We start from the raw sequence: 13,500 nt of genomic DNA, 5'->3' as shown, positions 1-13,500 counted from the left end.
TTTAGTTACTGTAAACCGCCCAGAGAGCTTCGGCTATGGGGTGGTATACAATAAAATAAATAAAATAATAAATAAATAAATAATATTTATTATTTAATTTGTATCCCACCCTTCCTCCCAGCAGGAGCCCAGGGTGGCAAACAAAGCGCTAAAAACACTTTAAAACATCATAAAAACAGCCCTTAAAATACATTAAAACAAAACAGCGTTAAAAACATTTTTTAAAAAACAACTTTAAAAAAGGGTTAAAAACATTATTAAAAAACATATTAAGCAATTCTAACACAGATGCAGACTGGGACAGGTCTCAGCCTAAAAGGCTTGTTGAAATATGTCATATGTTAACTCCAACCATCAAATCATCAAACCATCAGAGATCAAATGCTGATGCTCAAGATAAAAAAAATTGAAAATGTGCATCCACAGAAACTATCTGGAGAATATCCAGTATTAACTTTTCAAAGGGAGAACTTTAAGGAGAGCTGCAGCTCTTTCATTTGAGCCAACCTGGATGGATTTAAAAGAGGATTAGACAAATACATGAAGGATAAGGCTATCAGTGGCTACTAGCTGACTCCACAATCGGAGGCTGCATGCTTCTGAATATCAGTTGCTGGAAACCGCAGGAGGGAAGAGTGCTGTTTTGCTCAGGTCATGCTTGTGGGTTTCCCACAGGCAGCTGGTTGGTCACAGTGAGAGCAGCATGCTGGACTAGATGTGCCATTGGCCTGATCCAGCAGGCTCTGCTTAGGTTCTTACCAAGTCACATGATAGACTTTGCTAGACTCAAGCCCAAGGCCTCTTTGGGTGTGTTGCTGGTTCTACGCCTCTCAAATTTTAGTTCGTACTAATAAAGGTAAAAAAGTATGCAGCTTTTTAATGAGATTTATTTGTTCAAAATATTTCTATACTGCTTTTCTATGAAAACATCCAAAACATTGTACAACAAACTAACATAAAGCAATACTAGAACAGAATCATTTTTAAAAAATCTAAAAGGATTGTGAAGGGAAGAGAGGCAAGTAAACCAACCCAAACAACTCTTCCTCCTTAACTTTCCTGCTACCACCTATCAGATATCTTGATTACTCTGAGGCTGCTTCCACAAAGAAGCACTTTAACCTCCTGGAATAAGTGGCCCAACCTAACTCCCAATAATGTGTAGAGCGGTTTGGCACTTTGGCTTGGGATGAGTAAGAAGACATCAAACCATTTTCCTGGAAAAAACAACAACTATGCTTCTACTTAAGGATTTAGCAAGGTAACAAGTAAAATAGTTCTTGAGAATTGTTTTTTAGAAAAAAATAATTTTACCATTTAAGCAGTTAAAGAACAATAAAAAGAGAATAATGCATCCAGCACCTAAATGAACCAGCCACTTACTAGAGTGTTCCCATAGCCAAACCAATATTCATCAATGTGCCCCCCTCAGTTCTGCTCAGTTCAGCTTCTGAAGCCCTTAAATGTTATCTTCTGGTTCCTTCCTCCTGCATCTTCCCAGCTTTTCAAATGGCTGACTTCTGACTGACTACCCTATTTTCTAGATTGACTGATATGAAATGTTTTCAGCCCTCTTCCCTTTTTAGCCAATCAGGAGAGTATGTTCCTCGTTAAGTTTGTACTCCTTAATTGCCAGGTTCCTGTGGTGAACATTTGACCTTCCTGTCAAACATCCCCTTGTACAAAACTTTCTGAGCAAAACGTCCCCCTGTACTTTAACTTTCATGTGAACTTTTGACCATCTTATGCAAATCAGCCTTTAAAGCAATAAAACGACAATTTTATAAACCAAATGTTACATCCAAAAACAAAATTGCTGAAAGAGCAATCACTCATTTAAAGTCGATGGTGATGATGATGATTACATGTCAGTTCAGTTCAATGGGACTTACTCCCAGGTATAGAATCATAGAATCATAGAATAGTAGAGTTGGAAGGGGCCTATAAGGCCATCAAGTCCAATCCCCTGTGCAATGCAGGAATCCAAATCAAAGCATTCCTGACGGATGGCTGTCCAGCTGCCTCTTGAATGTCTCCAGTGTCAGAGAGCCCACTACCTCTCTAGGTAATTGGTTCCATTGTCATATGGCTCTAACAGTTAGGAAGATTTTTTCCTGATGTCCAGTCAAAATCTGGCTTCCTGTAACTTGAGCCCATTATTCTATGTCCTGGACTCTGGGACAATCAAGAAGAGATCCTGGCCCTCCTCTGTGTGGCAACTTTTCATGTACTTGAACAGTGCTATCATATCTCCCCTCAGTGTTCTCTTCTCCAGGCTAAACATGCCCAGTTGTTTCAGTCTCTCCTCATAGGGCTTTGTTTCCAGTCCCCTGATCATCCTTGTATGTATGTATAAGGATTGTAATTTCAGCCTGTCTGTTATCTACATCATAAAAGACTGTTAGTTAAGTGGAGATGTAATTTCATCACCAGGGTGCCTTCATCAAAAAGACTCTTTCACCAGTCACCTCCACCTGAACTCTAAAGATGGGCACCTATAGAGAGGGACCTCCAGTGCAGCTTCCTATATAATGGAGTTTCTTTAAACTGATTCAGTCCACTGGTCCATCTGGGTCAGAGTTTAAACAGGTGTATTTCCCAGCCATCCCAGAGATGCTGGGTATTGAACCTAGGACCTTCTGCCTGCAAAGCATGTGCTCTACTTCTGAGCTATGATCCTTCCCTGAAGTTGATATAGACAAAGGTGGTCCTTCAATACCAGGGAAACATGACACCATAGAAATTCATGTCTGGTGTGTGTGTGTACCACATTCCTGAGGAATTCAGGGAATCTGCATTGCAAAATACTCTTGGTTAGAGGGGGGTTGTGTGTGCATGCCTGTGTTTTTTACAGGAAAAGAGATCTTTCAGTGTCAGCAAAATTCCATGGGAAGGCCAAACTTTTCTGCTGATTGCACTATAAAAGCTTCACTTTTCTTCTGCTCCCTGAGGTAATTAGCAAACAGACTAGTGATCTTTAAATATATCTGTCTGCCTGGCTGACGCAAGGACACTCTCAACTCAAAAGGCTGCTATGGCTTGAAAAGCAGATATTCTGAGGAGTCTCTCATGAAAGTAGTTCACAGAGCTGCTCTGCTAATGTTAAGTGAATGGGGGGGGAATCACACAACGGGGGATTAAAGTCTCTGCAGTTTCCTTCAGATTGTATTCATGTCTTCTGGGCCAGATCCTCAGTTAATGTAAATTGTCAGGGAATTTACAATTGCTGCTTCCCAGCAGCTGCCAATCCACATTGCCGATTCATATGGTAAGTAGTTTGGATTTTAAGAATATCAAAGATAGGCACCCAGGTTCATCAGGCTGTAGTTCCACCGGCAAAGCCAGGTTTGTTGGGCCCACTCTCTCTTCTGCAAGCTCAGGATGCCACCCAAAAAGGGGCAAGGTGGGCCGAAGGGAAAAGGCAAGGCTCTGACAGGAAGGGGGGGCGCCTGCCCCCTGCGGCTTTAGAGGACAACAGGCCACCATGGGCAGCCATCCTGGCTAGGCTGGAGGCCCTGGAGTGCGGCCTACACCAACCCGATACACTCCAGCCTGATGCACCCCAGAGTGGCTTACGCCAGCCTAGAGTGTCCCAGAGCAGCTCGCAGCCTGAGGCTCCCCAGGCACAACCGGGAATGGGGCTAACAACACTGCTATTGCCGCCATCCTAGCTCGGCTGGACGCGCTGGAGGCTAGGCCCAGCAGGGCTGACGTGATGACAACCGGTGCAGCGGCGGCAACAGCTCCCACTTCTCAGACCTCCAGAGGGCCCACATCGGATGGTGCACTGGGTGAGTCCCCTCTCTCTGCACAACCACAGGGTCAGCCGCAGTGGAACTGGCCCCCATGGGGATTCCCATACTGGCCCTTTTCTCCACCAGCTATGACAGAGGGGTACGGCCAATCAGGGTGTCCCACGGGGGTGGGAGATAGGACGCCTCGGCAACAGTTGGGGAAGGCCTGTGGGGAGGTATGGCAGCTGCCTGTTGGTACGCTGGCAGGTGAGGGGGCCCTCTCACCCGCGGCCCCTCTAGCTCAGAGTGATGACCCACTAGGCTCAGTGGGGGATGACTCTATACCTTTTGGGGAGACATCGGCCCCTCTAGGCTTCCACCTTCTACTGGCCACCAAGGAAAAACTATGGAAAAGGGAGTATGTGGACCTGTTCTTGCTATTATATAGGGACCCAGCCAAGAGGGACAAGGACAAAGGGGAGGAGACGGAGCCTGATAAACCCAAGCAGCGACATATAGAGCACACTTGGCCTAACTGGCTTCCACCATTCCTAACTTACATGGGAGTGGTGATGCAGAAGCATCTGCAGAAGGGCTCAGTACTTGTTAAATACCTCGACATTATATATCGGGGTTACTCTGAGTTCCAAGGGGTGGCATGGCTCGCCTATGATCAGGCGTTCCACATGAGGGCTGCCTTTGATACTTCCCTCCCCTGGGACAGAAAGGAGCCAGACCTGTGGCTTCAGTTTATGTCCCACTCCAAGCCTGTAGCTGGGGACAGGACGGACAGTGGACACCTCTTAGCTAGGCAGTTAGCCGCAGCTCCTTCCCGCAGGCCTGCAGGGCAGGGGGTTCAACCCCGCCTGCTTTGTTGGGAGTTTAGCTCCCAGGGCCGCTATGGTCAGAGCTCTTGCAGATTCCGGCATGAGTGTGCGATATGTGGTGGGCCCCACGCCTGCACAGGCTGCCCCAGGGGCTGCCCCTTTATGGGTGGGGGCAGGGACCCTGCTGGCTCTAGAAAGCCGGGAGCTCCTGGCACAGCTCAAGGAAAAGGGCCCCAGCCCAGTTAAGCTTACGAAGCTCCAAGGTTTACTCAGTCATTACCCACTCATCCCAGATGCACAGTTTCTGCTGGAAGGCTTCACTATGGGGTTTAGGATTCCCTACTTGGGCCCCAGGCGGGCCTTTATGTCCCACAATCTCAAATCAGTGTTGGGCATGGAATCGGTTGTGCAGGTAAAAATAGACAAGGAGGTTAAGGCTGGCAGAGTGTTGGGTCCCTTTGTGGTGCCACCCGTACCCTCCCTTAGAGTTTCTTCACTGGGCCTCATTCCCAAGAAGGTGCCAGGCAAATTTCACCTCATACACCACCTATCTTTCCCTCGGGGTGAGTCTGTCAATGATTTCATCCCGCCGGAACTATGTTCTGTCCGCTACACATCATTTGACTCAGTGGTGCAGATGGTTAAGAGCTGAGGGACTGGGGCCCTCATGGGGAAATGTGACATCAAGTCGGCTTTCCATCTCCTCCCGGTTCACCCACAGGACTTCGAACTGCTGGGCTTTATGTTCGCTGGCAAATGCTACATGGATAAGGCATTACCTATGGGGTGCTCAATTTCATGTTCGGTATTTGAGCGCTTCAGTTCGTTCCTGGAGTGGGCAGTCAGGGGTAGGACAGGCCTGCATTCTGTGGTGCACTATCTGGATGACTCCCTGTTTGCCGGCCCTGCCAATGCCGGCACCTGTAAGGTCTTTATGGCCCATTTCGCAGGGCTGGCGGAGGAACTAGGGGTCCCCCTCTCAGCTGAGAAAACTGAGGGCCCATCCACAGCTCTCACTTTTCTGGGCATCGAGATTGACACCATAGCCCAGTGCTGTAGGCTCCCTCAGGACAAGCAAGTGGCCCTTAGCAGGAAAATTACTGAGGTCATTCAATCCAGGAAGATGATGCTGTCCACCCTGCAGGAGCTGGCAGGTCACATGAACTTTGCATGTAGGGTGGTTGCTCCCCGGCGTGCATTTATGCGACGCATATATGACACCATGGCTGGTCTATTGCACCCACAACACCACACGCAGGTAACAGCCACTCTTAGGGCCGACCTGGCAGTGTGGTCCACCTTCTTATGGGAATTCAATGGGATATCCCTATGGAGGAGGGAGCGCCTGCTGGAGGCTGAGCTGCAGGTGCACTCGGATACCTCAGGTTCCTGTGGTTTTGGGGTTATTTTTAATGACGCATGGTGCCAGGGCAGCTGGCCACAGGATGGGGCGCAGGCTGGGTTAACCAGGGACCTTACGTTGCTGGAGTTCTTTCCCATTGTGGTGGTCGTGCACCTTTGGCCCGAGAACTTGTGTAACTCCACAGTCCACTTTTGGTGCGACAACCTCCCCACAGCACAGGTTATCAACACCTTGTCTTCAAAGAACTCCAACGTCATGAGCCTGGTGCGAGCATTCATGCTTCAATGTTTGCACTATAATATCCTGTTCCTGGCATGCCACATACCAGGTATTGATAACAATATTGCCAATGCTCTATCATGGAACCAGATGGAGAGGTTCCGCCAGCTGGCACCGTGGGCAAGGGCTCAACCGGAGGTGGTTCCCCCAGCACTATGGGAGATTGGAGGAATGAAGCTGAGAGGGCCATAAGCCTATCTGTGGCACCCAGCACCATGTCCAGCTACCGGGGAGCAGGTAGGGAGCTGTCACATTTCAGGGAGTCCAGAGGCTATGCACAGGAGTGGCCCATATCTGTGGATCACCTTATGGCGTTCTGCATGGAGGAAAAGCGGAGGGGCCTCTCAGTTAGGACTATCAGAGGTAAGCTCTCAGGGCTTTCTTTCCTGGCAAAGGCCCAGGGCTTCCAGGACCACACGGGCGACTTTAGGGTCCGCCGCATGCTAGAAGGCTGGTCCCGAGGGTGCCCAAACACCCCGGATGCCCACCTTCCCATCTCCCCAGAACTGTTGTTTGGCTTGCAGGGGCAGTGGAGGGATTTATGTTCTTCCCCATTCGAGGCACGGCTATTTCATGCAGCCGCCCTCACCCTTTTTTTTCGGGGCCTTTAGAATTGGGGAGGTGGTGGCGGGATCCAGGGCAGATGACTCCTATCGGGCCCTTATGGTCTCAGACCTCAGCTGGGAGGCAGAGCGTGCCCTTCTGTGACTTAGACGTTCCAAGACTGACCAACATGGAAAGGGACGCCTGATAGTGTTAGCCCCCTGTCAGCAAAAGGAGATCTGCCCCGTCACAGCCCTGCAGCGCTTTACAGCGGTTCGGGGGCCGCACCCGGGGTATCTATTCACACACAGGGACACTCACCCCCTCACCAAGTACCAGTTCTGGACAGTGGCCAAGGCCATGCTGCGCAACTTGGGCATTGACCCTTGAAAGTTTGGGACACAGTCCTTCAGGATAGGTGCAGCCTCCACCGCTGCCCATCTAGGTTTCCCAAAGGATAGGCTACAGGCAATGGGCAGGTGGCGTTCAAATGTGTATGAAACTTATATTAGACCACTGGCGGAGTCGCAGAAGGCCAGCTCCTAATTATTACTCTGCCTCCTGACATTCGTTGTTATTTTGACAGGCTGCTGGAAAGAAATGGAGCAGCCACACATCCTACTCTGCGGCCACAGCATGGTTTTCTGGGCGGGCCGCAGAGCAGCGAAGTCGCATTTTGGCACACAGCTGGGGCTCAGTCAATGGGCCTCTGTGCACTGGCTCGGCCGCCGTGGGATGCATTGGGACGGGCTCCTTCCTGCATTGTTCCAGCCGGCAGTGGAGTGGGCGGTCCCCCAGTTTCTGGTCATCCACCTGGGAGGTAATGACTTGGGCCTGTTGAAGGGCAAGGCCCTGATTGAGCAAGCGTGTAGTGACCTCCAGGCCATTGCACATCGCTGGCCGGGAGTGCACTTGGTGTGGTCGGACATCCTGCCGCGCAGGAGCTGGAAGTGCACGGGTGATCCGCGGAGGATGGACAGAGCCCACAAGAAGGTGAACAGGCAAATTCAGAAGGCGCTTATGGACGCTGGGGGTTCGGTCATTCACCATCCAGAAATTAGACACTACAGGGTGGAGTTATTTCGGCCAGACGGTGTGCATCTGACGGACGTGGGCAACAATGTCTTCTTAATGGACCTGCAGGGGGGCCTATGTGAAATTTTTATGTGGTGTGGGGTGAAGGGGGACTAAGCAGAGGTTTGTCCCCCTTCTGTGGCAAAGAAGTGTGGGAAAAGGGTTAAAAGGGAAGGGCAGCTAGGTGACACCTTTAGGCACCTTTGGGGGTGATAGGCGGTCTGGAGGCCTGCAGCGGGGCAGAATACGGGCCGCCTTTGGGGCCAACGTGCCTCATCCGCTCGGGGTTTCAGGGCCCCAGGGGATGGTGATGTGGGTTGGACCCCCTAAGCATCCTCGGGGTGTGGCCTGAGCTGGGGTCTGGCACAGGGCAGCCCCTGGCTCAGACAAAGTTTGGTCGCCCTATAGCTGCAAGCAGGTTTTGCCTGGGTCATCAGGATGCTCCCGCATTTAATTTACCCTCTGCCGGTTCATTATGCTGATTTTATTCTGTTTAATAAAGTGGCCCATGATTCAACCCAATAAACGGTGTCTATGCTTTATTTCGGCAGTAGGCTGCAATGCATCCTCCCATTAGGGATGGAGGAGGAATTCAATTCAGTTTAGATTTAAAGGTGAATCTATTGAATTTGCACTTTCCTCAATGAACTGAGGACTGAGAACTGAAACACAGTTGTCCTTTGAAATTTGCATGTAATCAAATTTTGTAGTGCAGTTCTCCAAACAAGCAAACTTTACAAAAATGCATATATTAGGGGAAAGTGTGCATAAAAATTAATACGTGAGTGAAAATAACATACAAAAATGCATTATAATAAGACAAATTTCTTGCACAAATGTGTACATGAGTCAAAACTGTATACAAAAATGTGTGTTCATTAGGAGAAATGTTCACTAAAATGATAGATAGTTCTCATGAGGATTTTTTTTAAAAAATCACAATTTCTGCAGAAATGTGAAGAACCAAGTTTAAGATTAGAAAAATGAGAAAGTGAGAGGACTGAAATTGACAGATCTTTCCATCTCTACCTCCCATATGTGCCTACCTTGATGTCATGAAGGGAGGCACTTCTTTGAGTGCCCACTCAAAATGAAATTCAGAGATGTCTTGACAGCAGCCCCTTATTCATGCAAAACTCTGGCTAGAGATGATCACATGGCACCTTGATGCCTTTTTAGTGCTAGGTAAATATTTTTAAAAAACACTCTCAGGCCTTTTAACATCTCTAATACCTTTCAACATTATTGGTATTATTTTATTTTTTATCTCATGAAGAGTGGCAATATGGCTGGTGTTAGTTTCTGTAGCTTGGCTAAGTTTTGATGGATCAGATGTTGGGGTTTTGATTTGTGACTATCTACGTTGGATTTTTATGTCTGGGTTGTATTGTTGTACTGGTTTGTTCTGATTTATGGCTTTATTGAGTTGTTATAAGGTACAATTTAAATCTGTTTATTTTACTGTGCAAGTTGCCTAGAGGATTTTTTTTAACCAGGTGACTCATAAATTGGGCAAATAAATAAATGAAAATTGGGGCTTCCATATCTAGGTATAAAAAATCCCCTGGCAAGACTGTAAGCATGTAACATGATGAGTAGGGTCTTTGTTGGTGAAGTGGATGGCACTCCTTCAGCAGTGTATATCAGAATACATTTTTAAATGATTGGGAACTTGAATGGAACAGAGGCAGGAGTGGGAAAGGGACAGAATCCAGCAAGTTGGCTTATTCCAAATGCTGTTTCTGCTATATTTTCATGTTTAGATCTGCTACAGTATGCATCATTTGCATGTGCCAGTTTTCTCTGGAAGACACGGAAGGAACTGATTGGGTTTAATGTTGTAAATCAAGGAAAGACTGCTGGTTGAATAAATAGTTGACAGTAATGTGTTGGAAGTAGCCAGTTTGTTTCTCCAGATTTGTTTATTAGATATGTGAATGACATGTGTGTGTGTGTGTGTGTGTGTGTGTGTGTGTATATCTATATCTATATCTATATCTATATATCTATATATATCTATATATATCTATATATATATATATATATATATAATTTTAATCATCTTTGATCAATTGGACCACATCAGCATTTAGTTCCATGTCCAGAAAACTGGCTAAAAAAAAATTACATGCAGTAAACTTAGAAATCTGGCATTCTTCCAGATTCTTGAATAAATGTGCATGTTTATACATTTGTGCAGGATTACATTTGCACAAGCATACAACTTCACAAATCTTTGAGGTTTTATTTGGATCTTGGGAGAATAGGAGGGCTGGGCAGGGAATTTAGGGGTAGACCTGCTGCCAACATTTTGGCTTAGAGCAAGCTTCAAAGCAAATTCGAGTGTTCCTCCCTCAGGTAAGCCATGTAAGGAATGTGAAGAGATCAGATAGACTAGGGTTAGAGTGCCTCTGGCCTGTGGGCCAAATCATCATCATCATCATCATCATCAATAATAATAATAATAACAACAACAACAACAACAACAACAATAATAATAATAATATATCCTGCCATTCCTCCCAGAAGGAGCCCAGGGTGGCAAACAAAATGCTAAGAACAGACTAAAACATCTTAAAAACAGACTAAAATATATTAAAACAAAACATATTTTAAAAAATGTTTATAAAACATCTTAAAAAGCAAATCCAACACAGACAAGACTTGGATAAGTCTTTCAAATACTTGTTGAAAGAGGAAGGTCTTCAGTAGGCGCTGAAAATATTACAGAGATGGTGCCTGCCTAATATTTAAGGGGAGGGAATTCTAAAGAGTAGGTGCCACAACACTAAAGATCCACTTCCTACGTTGTGAGGAATAGACCTCCTGATAAGATGGTATCTTTAGAAGGCTCTCAGCTGCAGAGGATAGTGATCAACTGGGTATATAAGAGGTAAGACAATATTTCAGGTATCCTGATCCCAAGCTGTATAGGGCTTTATACACCAAAACCAGAACCTTGAACTTAGCCACGTAGCTGATAGGTAGCTAGTGCAATTCCTTCAGCAGGAAGGTGACATGTTGGTGATACCCTGCCCCAGCAAGCAGTCTTGCCACCACATTTTGCACTAGTTGCAGCTTCCAGACCAACCTCAAGGGCAGCCCCACACAGAGCACATTACAGTAATCCAGCCTAGAGGTTACCAGTGCATGGACAACAGAGCTCTGGGTATCCTGGTCCAGAAATGGCTGCAACTGTCTTACCAGCCAAAGCAGGTAAAAGGCACTCCTAGCTACTGAGGTCCTCTGGGCCTCTAGTGACAAAGATGGATCCAGGAGCACCCCCAGAATATGAACCTGCTCTTTCAGAGGAAGTAAGACCCCATACAAAGCAGCCAATTAACCAGTTATCCAAACTCCAGAACCACCAACCCATAATGCCTCTGTCTTGCTAGGATCCAGACTCAGTTATTGACCCTCATCCAGGCCACCACCAAGTCCAGGCAGCAGTCCAGAGCTAGCACAGCCTCTCGCAATTCAGATGTTACAGAGAAATAGTGCTAGGCATCATCAGCGTACTGCTGACACCTCATCCCAAATCTCCTAAGGGCTTCATATAGGATTAAACAGCATCAGGAACAAGATGGTACCCTGCAGTACCCCACAGCACAACTGCCAGGCGGCTGAAAGACAATCACCCAATGCTATTCTCTGAAAATGATGCTGGAGGTAGGATTAGAACCACTGTAAAACAGTGCTTCTGATGTCCATCTCATTAAGTCAGCTCAGAAGTATGCCATGGTCAATGGTATCAAAAGCCGCTGAGAGATCAAGTAGGAATAATAGGGTCACACTCCCCCTGTCCTTCTCCATCCATCAGGGCAACCAAGGCCAATTCAGTCCCATAACCAGGCCTAAACCCAGACTGGAATGGGTCGAGATAATCTATTTCATCCAAGAGTACTTGCAATTGCTGTGCCACAACCCTCTCAATCACCTTCCCTAAGAAGAGGGTATTTGTGACCGGGCAGTGGTTGTCACAAATCAATGGGTCCATAGTGGACCTTTTCAGGAGTGGTTGGGTCACTGCCTCTTTCAGGGTAGCTGGGACCACTCCCTCCCGCAAAGATACATTCACCACACCCTGGATCCACTCGGTCATATCCCCTCAGCAAGCTTTAATAAGCCTCGAGAGGACAATAGTTGGTTGCATTGTCACAAACATCTTGTCCATGTAATCAGGCCACATCAACCGTTCCCAAGAAGTTGCAGCAGACGTTGCACTGGACACCTCATTGGGGACTACAGTAGGTGTGGATGGGACATCAAGATTGCTACGAAGGTGAGCAACTTTATCCTCAAAGTGCCTTGCAAACAATTCACAGTGGGCTTCTGAAAGGTCTAAAACTCCATTTCCTGGAGCTGATGTCAACAGACCCCTGACAATATGAAAAAGCTCCACTGGATGGCTACTTGAGGATGCAATGGAGGCAGAGAAGTGGGCCTTCTTCGCCACCCTCACCACCACATGTTTATGATGTTTTACTCGTGCCCCATCAGCTTTACAGCACGTCTTTTACCACTTGTACTCTAGCTGTCATCCGGCCTGTTTCATTGCCCTTAATTCACTGGTGTGCCAAGGTGCAAACCAGGCTTCACAATGCCAGAGAGGGTGCTCAGGGGCAACTGTGTTAAGAGCCCAATGCATCTCATTGTTCCACAGCATGACAAGGGCTTCAAAAGAATCACCTGCTCTATTTACTGGGAACTCCCCCAGGGTATTCAGGAATTCATTAGTTTCCGGGGTGGACCATCTTAATCTGTCCACCACTTCTGCAGGGGAGCACTGGAGCTATCAGTCTAAACATCACCAGGAAGTACTCTGACCATGACAATGGGGTCACTTCCACCCCTCCCCATCTCCAGACCACCCCTTCCTCTATCTGGAGCAAAAACCAAGTTGAGGGTGTGCCCTGCCCTATGTGTGAGACCGGTGACAACTTGAGACAGCCCCATGATTGTCATGGAGGTCATGAAGTCCTGAGCTAGAACACTAGACGCAGCCTCAGCACAGACACTGAAATTACCCAGGACTATCATTCTGGGCTCCTCAAATACCACGGCTGAGATGGCCTCTGCCAGCTTAGTCAGAGAAGCTGCTGGGCAGCAGGGTGGAGGGTATACCAGCAGCAACCCTAGTTTACTATCTCCTTGGCCTGGCACCAGGTGCAGGCCCTCACAACCAGCTCCAAGACAGAGTGGTATCCTGGTGACAGAGATGGAAGTTCTATGGACTACAGTAACCCCTCCCCCCATCCATGCAGCCTGTGCTGGTGTTGCACTGGGCAAAGCTGGGTCAGATCAACTCCTTCCAGCTCACCCCCTAGCAATCCTCATTTGGTCCAGAAGGCCTTTTGTCCTGAAGACCCTTTTAGTCCAGCATTGCTCATTCCCCACATCTGATGTCATAAATAAATAAGGCACGACTTATTTATTTAGCAAGATTTATATATTGTTTAATCATCATCATCATCTCTAGGCAGTTTACATAAAAAGTACCAAATATTTATTTAAAACAGCAATAAAAATCTACCTTAAAAGCAGTGGATTTGTTGTTATGTGCCTTCAAGTCTGTTACGACTTATGGTGACCCTATGAATCAGCGACCTCCAACAGCATCTGTCATGAACCACCCTATTCAGATCTTGTAAGTTTAGGTCTGTGGCTTCCTTGATGGAAT

The sequence above is a fragment of the Rhineura floridana genome, chromosome 17 (assembly GCF_030035675.1).
Source record: "Rhineura floridana isolate rRhiFlo1 chromosome 17, rRhiFlo1.hap2, whole genome shotgun sequence".
Classification (NCBI taxonomy): domain Eukaryota; kingdom Metazoa; phylum Chordata; class Lepidosauria; order Squamata; family Rhineuridae; genus Rhineura; species Rhineura floridana.
The sequence above is the reverse complement of the archived record's forward strand: the minus strand, read 5'-3'. Positions refer to the sequence as shown.